The sequence below is a fragment of the Canis aureus genome, chromosome 22, assembly GCF_053574225.1.
Source record: "Canis aureus isolate CA01 chromosome 22, VMU_Caureus_v.1.0, whole genome shotgun sequence".
NCBI lineage: Eukaryota > Metazoa > Chordata > Mammalia > Carnivora > Canidae > Canis > Canis aureus.
Window position 1 is genome coordinate 38,397,999 of NC_135632.1, and position 16,396 is coordinate 38,414,394.

General features: G+C 36.6%; 1 long non-coding RNA gene across 1 annotated transcript in view; it reads right to left on the reverse strand.

Annotated features, from left to right (window-relative positions):
• Positions 1-1,116: 1,116 nt before the first annotated feature.
• The window catches only part of LOC144294019 (uncharacterized), a 71,269-nt gene continuing 55,989 nt past the window's right edge, over positions 1,117-16,396 (reverse strand). The window contains exon 4 of the long non-coding RNA XR_013361405.1: positions 1,117-4,671. This is a non-coding gene — a long non-coding RNA (uncharacterized LOC144294019). The remainder of the gene's footprint in view (positions 4,672-16,396) is intronic.

The window sequence follows — 16,396 nt, forward strand, 5'->3', positions numbered from 1 at the left end:
TAATTAAAAATATATTATAGACCCTTAAAATCAATAAAAGACAACTTACTATAAAATGGGTAAAAGATAGAAACAAACATTTCTCAGGAAAGATCACACATACGACCAAATTAAAAAAAAAAAAAAAAAGGTGCTAAGTTGTATTTGTAATCAGATAATGCAAAATTAAAACTAGAACAATACACCAAATTAAATCACTGGATTGGCAAGGAGTAAAATCTAATTATACCAAGTATTGACAAGACAGTGACCCAAAAGGAAATCTTGTATAATGGCAATGGGAATGTAAATAAGGAAGTCACTTTGGAAAAATATTTAACATAATCTAGTAAATTTGAACATATGTGGATCCTATAACCCCAGCAATTCTCTCTCCAGACATAACTTTGGCATGCTTTACAAAAAGATGTGTAAAAATATGTGTAATAGCACTTTTTATGATAAGAAAACATGGAACCAGGCTAAATCTCTATAGACTTAATACAAATGAATACTCCGTAGTTTATGGACTATTATAAAGCAGTGGAAGCCATAGCTATACTTATCAATAAAAATGAATCTCAAATACACAATACCATATGAAAAAAGAAAAAAATATAGTTACTATGATTTACTGCTTTAAAAAACGTTAAGAAAGGTGAAAAATAATATTTTGTGTACAGGAACCTACATAAATAAAAAAAAACTATGAAGAAAACATGAGAATGATTAATGACATCCAGGATATTAATTATCTTTAAAAGGAAAAAGTAGGAGGAACCAATCAAGTACAGATACCCACAGATCTTTGAGGCTATGTTTTCTTAACCTGGGTTATTGGTTCACCATGTTCATTCTATCATTATTGTTTAAATTATACGTATATGGTATATGTAACCTTATCTAAATTACAGATTTCAAAATATACACAGCAAAGAAAGTAGATAACGAGTCTATCTGATGGCACTTTTCACATATTCAAACTTTCTGATATGTTTTAAACTAGGAAACTGGACTGCATTGATTAAATTTCATTTCAGTGGGACACTCAGATTAACTGCCCTGTGTTAACACATAAGGAGTTTGATTCCTGTTGCCAAGCTATAAATACATAAGTAAAGATTATTTTGAGAGGACAACAATGCCTGAGATTTGAATATTTATTTTAAGAAGTGTTCTCTTGACATTTGCCCTTTCAGCATAACCTTGTCCTAAACATTCCCCAGACCAGAAGGTCCCCATCGAAGCCTTTCCCGCTATGCTATGTGCCTGCTTCCCCACCTCTTCACCTCGTTGGGCAGGATTGCCCTCCTGGTTACTCATGCCAAGCCTTCAACTTATTGTCTGTTATTATTGCTATCTTTCTTTTCTTTAAGTAGACAGAATCAAAATTGAAAGACTACTTCCAGTTTTTTATCTGATCAATAAACAAAGACCTTCTGAAGCAACACCCATAATTCTACTTTTAACATAGTAAGGGTTCAAATATCACACCAAATCTTTGTCTCAGGGGCCACATACAATGGGAGTACATAAACAGTAAAAAATAGTAAATGGGTACTGAGCTCTAAGGACAATCGAAGTGCAAAAACATAAATTTTAAAGAACTTTATTGATGATGAAAGTGCATAACAAATTACAAATGTCTAATGTGTAAAATTTGATACATTTTGACACATATATCACATATATGTGATACATATATTCCCAGGTATATACATATGTGTCACCCCTAAAGCTTTCCTCATGCTCTTTGTAATCTATCCCTCCCTTCATTCCCCCTAGGCAGTCAAGAATCTACTTCATTTGCATTCTCTGGAATTTATATAGATTAGTTTGCATGTTTAAGGATTTTATATAGATAGACTCATACAGTCTTCTCTTTTTTGTGGGATAGGGGGAGACAGTCTAGCTTCTTTCACTCAGGATAGAATTTTGAAATCCAGCCATGCTATTTCACATTTTAATAACTTTCTCCCCTTTTTTAAGATTTTATTTATCTATTCATGAGAGACACAGAGAGAGACGCAGAGACATAGGCAGAGGGAGAAGACGACTCCCTGCTGGGAGCCCCATGCGGGACTCAACCCTAGGACCCCAGGACCACCCCCTGAGCCGAAGGCAGATGCTCAACCACTGAGCCACTCCGGCATCCCAACTTTTTCTTTTTCTCTTCCTGAGTAGAACTCCACTGTATGGCTATCACAATTTTCAGAGAAGACATACTATTAACTCAGATTTCCCCAAGCTTCACATTTTTAGATTGGACAAGGGTCACAGTGATAGTAAGCAGACAGATCTGGCTTATGCCTTTAGTGATTCATAGAGTGACTCCAAATTCCACCTCTCCCCTTTTCTATCCACTCTGAGTGTCTTCCAAGGCTGTCTTCTCTTGTCTTCTATGAGCTCACAAACAATTCCACCTCTGTTAAACATCTTCCACCCACTCTCAGTTACTGGGAGACTTCCACAGGCAGCTGCCCAGCATAGTGGCAGGGCTGGACACCTACAGATGCCCCAGTTGGATGACATTTCCCTGCAGATGCGCAAGGATTATAGTCCACTTGAGAATTTCTCAAACTGACCTGCTGACAGAGCTTTGAATAAGCAGCCCTTCAGTCGTGTGTTTTTTTCCTTCCTTCTTCTATAGGTACTAAATTCAAAGCCATACATTTAAGTTTACAAGAAATGTAAAGTTATTTTTCGGTAGTTTTAATATTCTATAGTGGAAATCAATGTCCAATTGACTCCCATGGCACCTAGTAACAGAAACTTAAATTTAGTCAATTCAGTGTAGTCACGGTTAAGTGTTCGGTTCCACTCACTTCCCTCCCCCCCCTTTTTTTTTCTTTTTTACTGAGCTTTGCAACTCCTTTCTATAGGGTACATGTGTGCACAGCAGTGACAGTTTTGAGAAGGGGATATTTGGCCTGAGGTTGTCATCTACTCTGATGCCCATGGAGATGTGGCTTTTCCCATCAGTCTCCAGCTGCCAGCACCCGCAGATCACCCCTCTGCACTGTCCACGAGGCCTTCTCAGGTCCCCCCATCAGGGCCACCTCTTGTGCCATGGGAAACAGTTTTTATCCCTTCTCTTCTGAGGCTGGCTGCCTCCATATGTTTTAGTAGGTCTATCCCGGATCCACCCGAGATGCAGCAAGAAAATATTTTTCATTTCACATTTTTGAACGAGGAGAGGATATGTATGGATCTCTGGAACAGTGCTATTTTTCAACCTCTTTTGTTCTATTTGCACATCCTCATATCATCTAAAAGTATTCTTCTCTCCTGGGACAAAGGCTGGGGAATGATTCTCATGGGCTGGGGGAATCATCTCAGAGAGTTGGACTTATTCTTCTCCTCCACTGATGAAGAATTCATTACTGTGTTTATATGTCATTCAAAACTCCTTCTTTCTTTATAAATTCTAAGGAAAAGTTTCTTGGTCTTCATTCACGTGGGCTTCTGGTATACAGCCCTTCTCAGTTTGTCATATATACTCCAATACGTACAATTCCAGTGTTGCCTTCCTCAAAATATCATCACAAATCTGCTAATAAAGCAAAACTAAGCTTATTTGAATTTATTGTAGTTGGAGAGAACTCCTTGGTAGGATTTCAGAAGCAACTCAGAAGGGAAAGTCAGAAGTAGGATATTTGTAGCACTCTGAGGCTCTTGGGTCTGGGGTCCGGGCTCAAGTGGTATAAGCTGGGCCTTGCAAGGTGGGTAACTGGCTAGAACTGGACACAATTTATGCTATAATATTTCATAACTGGTTGTCAATCAGGCAACCCTTGAAGCATGTGTTGATAGGCACCTTTTTGTTTGCTAAGCAAGCTGTTTGCTGAGGTGAGGAGACTGTTGTCCGTGATAAATTGATCTGTAGGAATTTCTTTAAGCAAACATTGAAGTTATTTATTAGTTTACAGCTTTATCTTTCCCAGGCAAAATTTTCCTGGAAAAAATTTCTAAGTCATGTTGACATAGGCGACCAAAAAATCTTACGCAAATGATATTGACACAAGTTCTCAGACCTCACACTTAGACCCAAACTTGGACTCACAGTAAATACGAAGTTATTTTTGCAAGTTATACCTCCTAAATCCAGAGAAATTCCAGGAAATTTCTCTCAGTAATGGGCTATCAGAGAATGATGTTCAGATATGATACCTTAAAGCAAGCTTTGAAAAATGAGCAGGATATAGAAAAATGGGCAAAAGCAGTAAGGTGATTGGAAAGGAATAAGAATATGAGTGGAGGCATGGATGGTGAAATTTGTGAAGAACAAGGAGGAGAAGAAGATCTATATTTGACAGTGTGAGATTTTTAGCTTTGGTGGACAGATTAAAGCTAGAGTACCATGAGCTCTGGATGTACAATTAAGGAGTCACTCTATGTCTATTTACATATTTGTCACTGGGGCTTCCCAAGAGCCTTTAAGTTCACTGAATTCCTCTCACTTACATGCTGTCAAACACCCCTCAGACCACAAGAGCAGACTGCCATGTTGTGGGGTGGGGGTGGAGGGATGACTCTTGCAGCATAATTAAGAAAAACAGTAAGTCACTTAACACAGTTTCTTGCCCACAAAAAGCATTCAGTAAATAGCAGTTGTTATTATTATCACAGATTGCAGTCAGAGTGATGAGATTTTCGTGGAATTGTAATCAGGAACACAGGGACAGTTGAATCCTGTGAACACAAAGAACAGAAGTGAAATGAGAAACACAATTTTATTAATCGCTGTGTACCAATGCCAGGCCCTATGTCTAACGTCACATTTGGAGCATGAACTTTAGGCCATTCTGTGAAAGAAAAAAGAAAAGAATAAAGAAAAGAAAGTCCCAGGAAAACAGTGAGAAGAGTTAAGTTCATTTATCCACTCAGATACATAGTATCAGAGGAGGCAACTTGAGTTTGCAGACCCTCCTAAGGAGAACTCTCACTGACGTTTGCATCTTTTCCACTTGAAGAGGAAATTAGGCAAAAGCAGCATGGAAACTGAGTTTTTAGTGTTTTGTTTTGCTTGTTTTATTTGAGAGCACAGGGACTGCCCATTGGTAGTTGTGATCTAATGAAAGTCTTGAAACTCTGACCAAATTCACTACTCTCATGCTCTGCAGGAGAAGCTAAGAAAGGGGTGAGCAGAAGCATGAAACAGGGACAGGACACTGCCAAGTTCCCTGAGCCTGACATTCTGCTATTTCTATCCTCTGTACAAATTTACTCTGGATGAGATTGTGGGTTTGGGGCTATACTGATATTTTCTAAGAGACCTAGGAATCCCAAATCCTGCCTCTGTATCAATCTTCTTTCTATGGGATTCTCAAAGGAGCTCAGTCCACATGAAAGATAACAAGAAAGCGACCCAAGATTCCTTTATTAGAACTATGTAAGAACCTAATACCTATAGTGGTATTAAATGGTATAGTGCATCCACATTAAAAGCTGGGTTGGTACATCCAATTTAGGTTGAAGGCCTCCTATCTCTTTCTAAATCTACATCCTGAGACTATACTATTTGGATGGTCATACAGAGAAAGGAAATTAAATATACTGGAGAATAATATGGCCATGTCTTTACTAAATATCTCGCTGAAAATTCCCCACACAGCCATATGCATCAGGTGGGTAAAGAGGAATCTGGAGTATCTGGGTGGCTCAGTGGTTGAGTGTTTGCCTTCAGCTCAGCTTGTAATCTTGGGGTCCTGGGATCAAGCCCCACATCAGGCTCTCCGCAGGGAGCCTGCTTCTCCCTCTGCCTATGTCTCTGCATTTCTCTGTGTGACTCTCAAGAATAAATAAAATCTAAAAAAAAAAAAAAAAGAGGAACTTGCACTTCCTTTGCAGGACCTAATAAGATACACTTTCCTTTCCTGCTAGAAATCATGGTCCCTTAACATTCCAAGTTCTGAACAATTATGCTAGTAATTGCAAGGAACTAGGAAAGAGGTGAGCAGCAGAGCCTGAGAAGAGGTTGAAATGTCTTTTCTCCCTACCAGAGTTTTGGGCATTTGCTTTGAAAGGCATCTGGAGACCCATGATTGAGAAAGATATTGAGCATGCTCCTGGCATCTCCACACTTGCACCTTCCTTCCTCCTACTCTTTACCTGTCCAGCCCAAGGCTACTGATGTCGTTGCACAAGTGGGCCAAGGAGTTAAGGCCTGAGTGGAGGGACATTGCTAAGTAGCCGAGTTTAAGCAGACTGTATGCATAGTTTTCAGTGTGTGACATGTGCCTGATAAGTATTTGTTGAGTAACATGCACGAATGCTAACCTGCATGTATTGCCCATTCTTTAAGAGCTCCTGAATCGGGAATTGCGAATACCTGTTTGTATTTGCAGGCACGTACTGCCTGTGTCATCATCACTCATGTGGTGGGAAGTGCAGCAGATTTTCTAACAATGCCCCCTTTCACCTAGATGCCACAAAAGATAAAATCACACTTTCTCAGCCTACTTTGCTCCTCAGGGTAGCCATGTGACTGACTCATTGATGGCCCAAGAGAGGTAAGCAGAAGTCTGCTGTCATGTTTTTTGAAAAGATTTTCCTCCACTAATAAAAATGACAGACATAAGCTATGCTTCCTCTCTCTCTTCTTCCTGCCTTGAATGCAGAACTTGTCTAATACTTGGCTAGCCATCTTATACCCAAATCTGAAGCCAAGACTGAGAGAGCCCCGATTGTCAGCACTGACACCTTTCAGCCACTAAACCAATATCTGCAACTGCCTCTATCTATCCCTATGGCCACATAAGAAAAATAAACCCCTAACAGCTTAAGCTAATAGGAGTTTTCAATTACATAGAGCCATTAACATTCTTGACTGTTACAGAATTTATCTGGTAAGGAAACAGAGAAATATCTTGAAACTACATCACCCCAATGGAAATTCACATCGGAGTTGGAAAATAATTACCATTTTTCTTTTTGCAATATAAACATTTATAATTCACATCTGCATGATACTTTCCCCAGGTGCTCAAGACAGGGAAGATGAAGGGTAAGGCTGCTCTGGATTTTTACTTGTGAGTTCAGGAACAAATACAGAAAAATGATTCTCCATAGAGAAGAAAAAGCCAAGATTCAAATTTCAAGTGTCTAACTTTGCTCTGTGCCCAGTGCCCCAAGCCATGATGCTGGCTCACCACTCAGATTTCACAGGCCCAGATGTCTGATTTTGAAAAGCTGCTTTGTTGCAACAATGGAGCTATGCACTCTATTTCTTTTACATATTTAAGTTGTTATATATGTCTTCATTACGAACACAGCAGATTTACCAAAAGAGAAAATTATTAATGAAATAATACATCTTAGAGTTCTGGTTTAGCCCAAGACAGCTGGGCTTAATATTAAAACATTTCCTATTCATCTGGACCATGATGCTTCCAGGCTCTGCTTATATATTTGTGTCAGCATACAAGCGAAGAATACCAGCTTTGGAGCCAAACAAACTTGAAATTGAATCCTAGGTCTCCCATCTATAGTTGTACAAGACAGTAGCAGCTAGTACACTGAATGCTCATTAAGATTATAACTTAATGAGTTTAGTTAGTCTATTCAGATCTCAGCATTCTCAGCTGAAAAAAAAAAGTGCTAATACCTGTCATCAAGGTTGCAGTAAAAAGTGGAGAAATGCATTTGATATATAATATCAGCTATTATCATTATGAATTAGCACTTAACAGAGAAATATTATTTCTTTCTACATTACATCTTGCAGGAACTTTTCACTGAGTCATTTTTTTCTGGGATGGACTGGAGAAGGAGGATTATTGGAACTACTACTCCAGAGCTTCAGTCCATGCTCCTAACATCCCCAGGGCAGCTGCTTAAGCCATTTTGAACAAGAAAAATGTAGAAAACAGACATATTCATCTGAGTGAAGACGATCTTTGCTACCCTGTTTTCAGGGACAAAGGCGTTGGCAAGGCTGAGAGTCAGAGGTGGAGGGGAGGTCAGAACCGATCTCTTTTGGAAGTCAGGGCTCCAGATCCAAAGTAGCAAGGAAAAGCCCAGAAGTTCCCTCAAGAGGCCCTATTCTTAATGACACAGAGACGAAAAGCAGATGTGTGCTCACCCTCCTCCTGCACCACTCTCTGCTCCTCCGTAGATTAAAGGCAGAAACAGCTGCGCTCATTGTTAGTTTATTGATCTTGAATAAAGGAATTCTAGGCAAGTTCTTTATTTGGTACAATGTGTCCAAGAGGTACAGAATATGTCATAAGAGGAAGTCTGCCAGATTGTTTCACAGAATTATAAACCAAGCTGACTTCTTATTCTGACAACCACAAAAGAAGTTTCCAATGCTCTTAACCTATCCTAGTAAATATGAAATGCATGAGACAGGTACATTACAAAGATCGATTGATGGATCGATCGATAGATACATAGATAGATAGATTTCAGTGAATGGGAAAATTGAGGTTTAGGGATGTGCCTAAATCCAGAAATTGCCCAGAACCATCTGATGTTCTCCAGAGACTGTGTGGACTTTGGCCAAACCTCAGTTATAATTTGAGATGCACTATTAAATACTCATGGTTTCCTGGAGGTCACACAGCATTTCTAGGTCTCTGAATCCCCACCTATAACATGAGTTCACTTGGATTCAGTTGTCACTGAGGACACCACCAGATCAAAATGCTAGGATTCTTTGATTAAAAATGGTAGCTTTGCAAATTCGCCTGAAAGGTAATACCCACCTAGTTGTATGACCTTTCCTGGTTGTCATCATGACACACATGGAATCATGCTGTACGTTCCTGGGCTGGACTACTGCCTTTTCATGCACACAGATTTCTCCCTTTTAATATACACAAGCAACATAAGACTCAAATTTTTCTGGTAGTATATTCCCATGGGAATGTCTTCTCTACCACAGTCAGATTCATTTGCAAGCAGTTACCATATATTATTGATACTTGGGGTTTATACAAATTGGAGGACTATTAGGCTATTTCACTGGACCCTTTTTATTTATTTATTTATTTGGACCCTTTTTATTTTGAATTGAAAAAAATACAGAGGAGCAGATTCCTATTGCCCTAAACAGGCAGGGAAGTCCGGGAGCAGAGTTAAGTTGCACGGACCTGTAGTGCCACCTGTTGGCTGCTGTGTTAATAATCACAAATCACAGAGTCCTAAACTTTCAGAAGAGAAACAGAGGCTATCTCCAAAATTAAAAACAGGAGAGCAGAGTATGTGGAGATCAAATTGAAGTTAAACCTCGAGCTTAAAAGGAAAAAGGTATCCTTAGAAAATGTATGGTGCAACTTAATTCCAGGTGGCCATGCAGTAATTACTAAATACTATCACTTTACTTTTAATAAAGTACAAGAAGAAAATGAAAAGATAGAGTGGCAGGATTTTCAGAACTGGACATGTGTTTAAATCATAGCATAACTCCTCATTGTAGATATTAAGAAACCAAGATGCTAGAACATTATATATCCCAGAGCTAATGAGCTTGGGATACATGTTAGGACTATAACTCACTTCTTCAAATGTTTAGTTCAGGTTGCTTCTGGATGACTTTCCTTAAGAAAATGCATTTTAAGAGAGCTTTATATTCTCTATTCTTAATAGAGTGCTATTGAGAATCAGAGGCTGTTCTCACAATATTACTTATTTAAATTCACACCATTAGAGAAGCAATTTCAGTAATAACCCCTATTTCTAGCTGTCTATCAAAAACATTCGCTAATTGTTACGACGCTTACAGAATCAAAAATTGCCAAAGAATGACTTTTCTTCTCCTTTCTCATTCTTCTCAGCAATTCGTTCATTTTTCTTCCCACTGTGTCGATGAAAGGCTATGGTTCCCTTGGGACGCAGGATTCCTAGGTTGTGGTTGCCTGAGATGCTAATTGCTCACTTGAGACAACCAAGAGCAAATGCAGAGACAACTCCCAACCCACTTTCCTATCCAATCACATTAACGAGGCCTGTCAGAAAGGGATGGAAACTTACTTAAGTGAGAAATGGGTCATCATAACACAGACAAGTTGTGTCAGGGAAAAAGTTTAGTGTATGGCACCCTTGGGACAAAGGAAGACCGTAAGAGTCCGAGAGGGCTTGTAAACACCATCTGGGACAGAAGTCATGAAATAACTACCAGGAACAATAATTTTTAGAACTTTGCAGTTTTTCAAAATGAAAGAAACTTAGCTCCACTTTTTTATTTTATTTCATTTTATTTTTTAATTAGTGGTTAGCAGTACATTATTTAAAGTGAAATAATGCTTACTCTTCTCTCCTGAGTGTAGTAAAGAGAACTTGGGAGACTAGGTCTTGCTTCCTAGTCAGTTTTGAGGGTATGTGGTGGTGAGTAGTGGAAGCTTCAGGAAGGAAAGGAAAGCAGATTGCCTCAAACTGGATCAGTTGGGGCAGCCCGAGTGACACAGCGGTTTAGCGCCACCTTGGGCCCAGCGTGTGATCCTGGAGTCCCGGGATTGAGTCACAAGTAGGGTTCCCAGCATGGAGCCTGCTTCTCCCTCTGCCTGTGTCTCTGCCTCTCTCTCTGTCTCTGTGCCTCTCATGAATAAATAAATAAAATCTTTAAAAAAAATGGATCAGTTGAATGGTGTCTTCGTGCCTACAAAGTGATCTTAAGGACTTGATATTGGAAATGAGTATGGATCCCCAATTTAATTCCCCATTCGGTTCACTGCCCAAACTAGAAGACTTGTCAATAATTCCCCCTCTCCTTTGAGGAGATTGCACCATTTCCAAAATATCTCTGAATCTGCCTTTCCCTCTCCATTCCCCTATCACTCCTTAGCACAAGTGACATATTGCATTAGAACTGCCTCCTATGGGATACCTGGGAGGCTCAGGCATTGAGCATCTGCCTTTGCTCAGGGAGTGATCTCAGGGTCCCCAGGATTGAGTCCCACATCTGGCTTCCTGCATGGAGCTTGCTTCTCCCTCTGCCTGTCTCTCTCTCTCTCTCTCGATTAATAAATAAAAATCTTAAAAAAAAAAAAAGGAACTGCCTCCTAAATAATTTCTTTCCCTTCATATCCATTTTCCATACTGGCACCAGCTTTATCTATCTGAAATGCAAATTAAATCATGCCATGTCTCTGCTTGACACCACTGAACAAGGACAAAGTCCAAGATTCTCAGCATGGCATATAAGATTTCTCAATTTGAGAGGAAAAAAAAAGCTTTCTCAATTTGGCTCAGATTTCTTATTCAACCTTATTTCCTGGATCAACACCTCCAGTTCCCTTAAAAATTTACTCCTTTCTGCTATATATGTGTCTGACTTTGGCATCACTGTCTATACTTACAGTCAGTTCTTCCAACCTGTTATGTCCTTCACTCCCATCACTGGACCATTTCCATTAACACTGTCCCTAAGGAGGTTTCTCTAAAGCTTTTAGGCATGGAACTTCTCTATCCTGTGTAGTTGTACTCTGCTTCCTTATTACTTATATGTATTACCATGAGCATGAAACTCATTGTATTGTAACTCTGTGATCAGTTTGGTCTTCCTTGCATAGACCATGAGTTTTCTAATATAATATCCTGATAGATCTTTTTACAGTTCAAATTTTTATCATACACAGTTCCATAAATGTTCCCTGAAAATTAAGTGTACATCTATCACTGTGCTAAATACTGGAGATGCAAAGATTATCTATGAGTGGTATCCATAGTAATCTCACTCAAGGTCTGTGTTTTCTGTATACAAAGTATACAAAAAGTTGAAGGGTAGAGAATTTTGTGTGCTCTACACTGCTGCACCCCACTGCAATGTGGTGATTCTCTCATATACCAAAATCAATGCTGAAACATATTACATGTACAACTCTTTCCAGTGCTCTATATAGATGACATCATCAACAACATCATCATCTTGTCATGTTTATTGCTTTTTTTAAAAAAAATGTGTATCATTTTTGTTAAAAATTCACAAAAATGTGAATTGTCCTATGCACTTGTTACCTATGTATTGTACACCAAGACTTGACAACCATTGAACTCTTATTATATGTTTGTGGGATGGATGAATGATAGGTAGATGGGTTAGTGGATAAGCTACTAGAGTGATGGACATAGGTGAGTGTATAGGAAGGCTGATATGTCTAGAGTGTGCAGGACAGAGTACAAAGTAGAAAAGAGTTTCACAGAGTGATCTCCAGAGATCTGTAAAGGGCCCCTCTTGGGTCTTCAGATGAATATTGATCAGAAAATTTGGGGGAAGGACTTTCTAAAACATACCAAAGCTGAAAGAATTTGTTTCTAACAGACCTGAATTATAAAAAGATGCTAAAGGAAGTTCTTCAAGCAGAAGAAAAGTGGTATCAGGCAGAAATCTGAATCTATGAGGAAGAATACATAAATGATGACTATGCAGGTAAATATACATAACTTTTGTTGTTATTTAAATTTATGTAAAAGATAATTAATGGTTGAAAAGAAAATAATAATGTATTATATATAAGGTTTACAATAGTTGTAAAAGTAAAATTTATGACAACTATAACATAAAATGCAGGAGAGGAGAAATGAATATAAAAGATCCTAATACAAAAGGAGAAGTGGTATAATATTACTTAAAGATAAACCCTGATAAGTTAATGATGAAAATTATAAATCCTGAAGCAAACACTAAAATAACAAACTAAAACAATAAGCCACAGATGAAGTAGAATCATAATTAATACAAAAGTAGTCAGACTTTTTAAAAATTAACAAAGAACAGGTAGGACCAAAAGAAAATAGATAACAAGTTGATATATTTTAACACATCTATGCTGATAATCACATTAAATATAAATGGCCTACATACCTAAATTAAAAGTAGAGATGGTCAAATAGGATAATCAAGGCTCAATACCGGCTACTACATGACTAGCACTTTAAATGGAAAGACAGTAATTCTATGGTAAAAGAATAGGGGGGAAATAGACTATGTTAGCATTAATTTTAAAAACCAGGAGAGACAACATAACCAGGAGAGAGAACATAATTAATCAAGAACATAAAAATCTTAGATGTTTATGCAACTAATAACAAAGCTTCAAAATATATAAAACAAAAACTAACAAAGCTTTAAAGAGAAATAGATAAATCTATGATTATAGTTCAAGGTTTCAAAAAGATTTTCCCAATTAGTAATAGTATAAACCAAAAAAGTCAGTATGAGTATGGATGTTAATAAAACTCTCAACCATCATGATATATTTGATATTTATGGATCACTTCACCCTCAAAATCACAGAATAGATATTCTCTGCAAGTGTATATCAAATATTTAATGACAGACCACATTCTAGACCACAAAAAAGAGTCTCAGTAAATGTAAAAGTATGCTACTTATACAAAATATACTCTTTAATCACAATAGAATTAAGTCAGAAATAGTAATAAAGGATCTCTGAATAATCCTCAAATATTTTGAAACAAATAACACATTTTTAAATAACTCATAGGTCAAATAAGAGATCAAAAGTGAAATTAGAAGGTAAGTGAACTAAACCAAAATAAAAACAAGACATTTCAAAATATGTGGGATTCAGTGAAGGAAGTAATAGAAATTTACAGTACTAAATTCTTATTTTTGAAATTAAGAAAGTATCAAACCAGTGACCTCATTTTATACCTTAAGGAACTGGAACAATTAAAAAATTAGATACAAAGTAAGGAAAAGAAAGGAAGTAATAACTATCAGGGAAAATATCACTGAAATAGGAAACAGAAAAAAAATAATAAGGCAACTCAGTGAAACCAAAAGTAGTTTCTCTGAAAACATCAATAAAATTGGTAAAATTTCTAGCCAAACTGATTAGGAAAAAGAGACCAAAAACACAACTTACCAGTATTAGGAATGAGAGAGGTAAAGTTACTATACTATTAAAAAGGATAATAAGAAATATTATTATTTAAAAAATCCTTTATGCCAATACATTCAACAACTTAGATGAAATAGATGAATTCTTTGAAAAACACAAACTACTATACTTAATTCATTTTATGAGGCAAGGGATATTACTCAGATATCCAGATTAGGCAAAGATATTATAAGAAAAGAAAAATATAGACGAGTAACACTCATTATCATAAATACAAAGATGGTTAACAATGATTTAACAATCAAATTTAGAAATATAAAAAAGTATAATATAGCACAGTTGCATAGAAAAGAATTTACCCTTGCCCAAAGAGAGGTTTAGCCTTTATCCTTGACTCCTTGGTAATAATCTTTAAGTCCTACCTGATAATAATGCCTTTGCTTACCTGGGGGCTTTAGGTCATGCCAAACAATCTGACAATATGATTTACTGTGGAGGCTTTTGATTATGTGCTATTGGTTCAACCTCTGGAGAGGCTGGAGACTAAAGTCAGCCATTTGGGAAATTGTGACAGAGCTCCAATAAAGAGTCTGGACACCAAGGCTGGGGAGAGCTCCCATAATGGGCAATTGTTGCTGGGAGAGTAGTATCTGCCATTATTGCACTGCTAGACAACAACTGGAAGATCCATGAAACTTCTCTGGACTCTACCCAGTGTCTCTTCCCTTGGCTGATTTTAATATGCATCCTTTCTTTCTAATGAACTATAACCATGAGTATAACAGCTTTCAGGTGAGATGTCAGTAGATCCACAAGATGTATGTGACAAAATACAAGTTCCATTACTGAAGAAAATAAAATAAAATAAAGCACAGAAAACTAGGAATGGAAGTGACATTCTTCAACCTGATAAAAATCTGTGAAAAATACCTCTAAGTAACATCCTTTTCAGTAGTAAAACTGAATGCTTTCCATCTAGAATCAGGAGCAAAGGATGTCTGATTTCATCACATCTATTCAACATTATATTGCAGCTCTAGCCAGTGGAATAACAGAGGAAGGAAGATGAGGAAGAAGAAAAATAAAAGGCACCCAGATGGGAAAGAAAGAAACGGTCTCATTTGCAAGATAGCATGATCACTTATGTATTAAATTTAATGCAATATGCAAAATCATTATGAGAATTAATAGTGAATTTATCAATGTTGCAGGATATAATACCAATATGAATAATCAACTGCATTTCTATGACAACAAATTGGATATGGAAATTAAAAATTACCATTACAATAACAACAAAATATTAAATACGTGGAAATAAGTTCAACAAAAATGTTCAACACTTGTATGCTGAAAACTTTGAAAAATCACTGCAAGAAATTAAGAAAGCCTGAAGTCAATAGACATGCCATGTTCATGGATCAGAAGACATTATCATTAAGATGTCAGTTCTCCAAATTGATCTATACATCTAATACACTCTCAGTCAAAATAATAATAAGCATTTTTTGGTAGATATTGATAAGCTGATTCTAAAAATCATATGAAAATGTAATGATCTAGAATAGTGAAATAATACAACCTCGAAAACGAAAAATAAATTTGGAAAACTTATAGTACATGACTTTCCAAGATGTAATATTGGAATCGAGTATTATATATATATATATAAAATCATCAATACAATGCAAATTTGTTGTCAACATGGATAAATAAATTAATGGAACAGAATTTAGGGTCCAGAATTAAAATTATATATATATGCTTTATATTTTATATATATAAATCAATAAACCATATATAATATATGAAATTTTATTAATTATCAAATAATATTAATAATATAATTTGTTATGTCATAAATAATGTAATTGATTAACATTAATTATATAATTTTATATATTATATATGCTTTATTGGTGTTCATCAAAGTTACAAAGGAAATTTAGTGAAGAAGGGATAGTGTTTTCAACAAATGGTACTGAATAATTGGATACCCATATACAAAAATAACTAAATAAAACAAACCTTTGATTGATATCTTGAACCATATACAGAAATTAACTCAAAATGGATCACAGGCATAGATGTGAAACTTAAACCTATAAAACTTTCAGAAGAAAATGTAAAAGAAAGAGTTACTTTGGGTTAGGGAAAGATTTCTTAGATACAATATCAAAAACATGATCCATCAAAAATAAATTAGACTTCATCAAAACTAAAAATTTCTTTTTTTTTTTTTTTTTTTTTTTTTTTTTAGTATGATCATAAATCTTTTTTTTTTTTTTTTTTTTTTATTATTATTTTTTTTATTGGTGTTCAATTTACTAACATACAGAATAACACCCAGTGCCCGTCACCCATTCACTCCCACCCCCCGCCCTCCTCCCCTTCTACCACCCCTAGTTCGTTTCCCAGAGTTAGCAGTCTTTACGTTCTGTCTCCCTTTCTGATATTTCCCACACATTTCTTCTCCCTTCCCTTATTTTCCCTTTCACTATTATTTATATTCCCCAAATGAATGAGAACATATAATGTTTGTCCTTCTCCGACTGACTTACTTCACTCAGCATAATACCCTCCAGTTCCATCCACGTTGAAGCAAATGG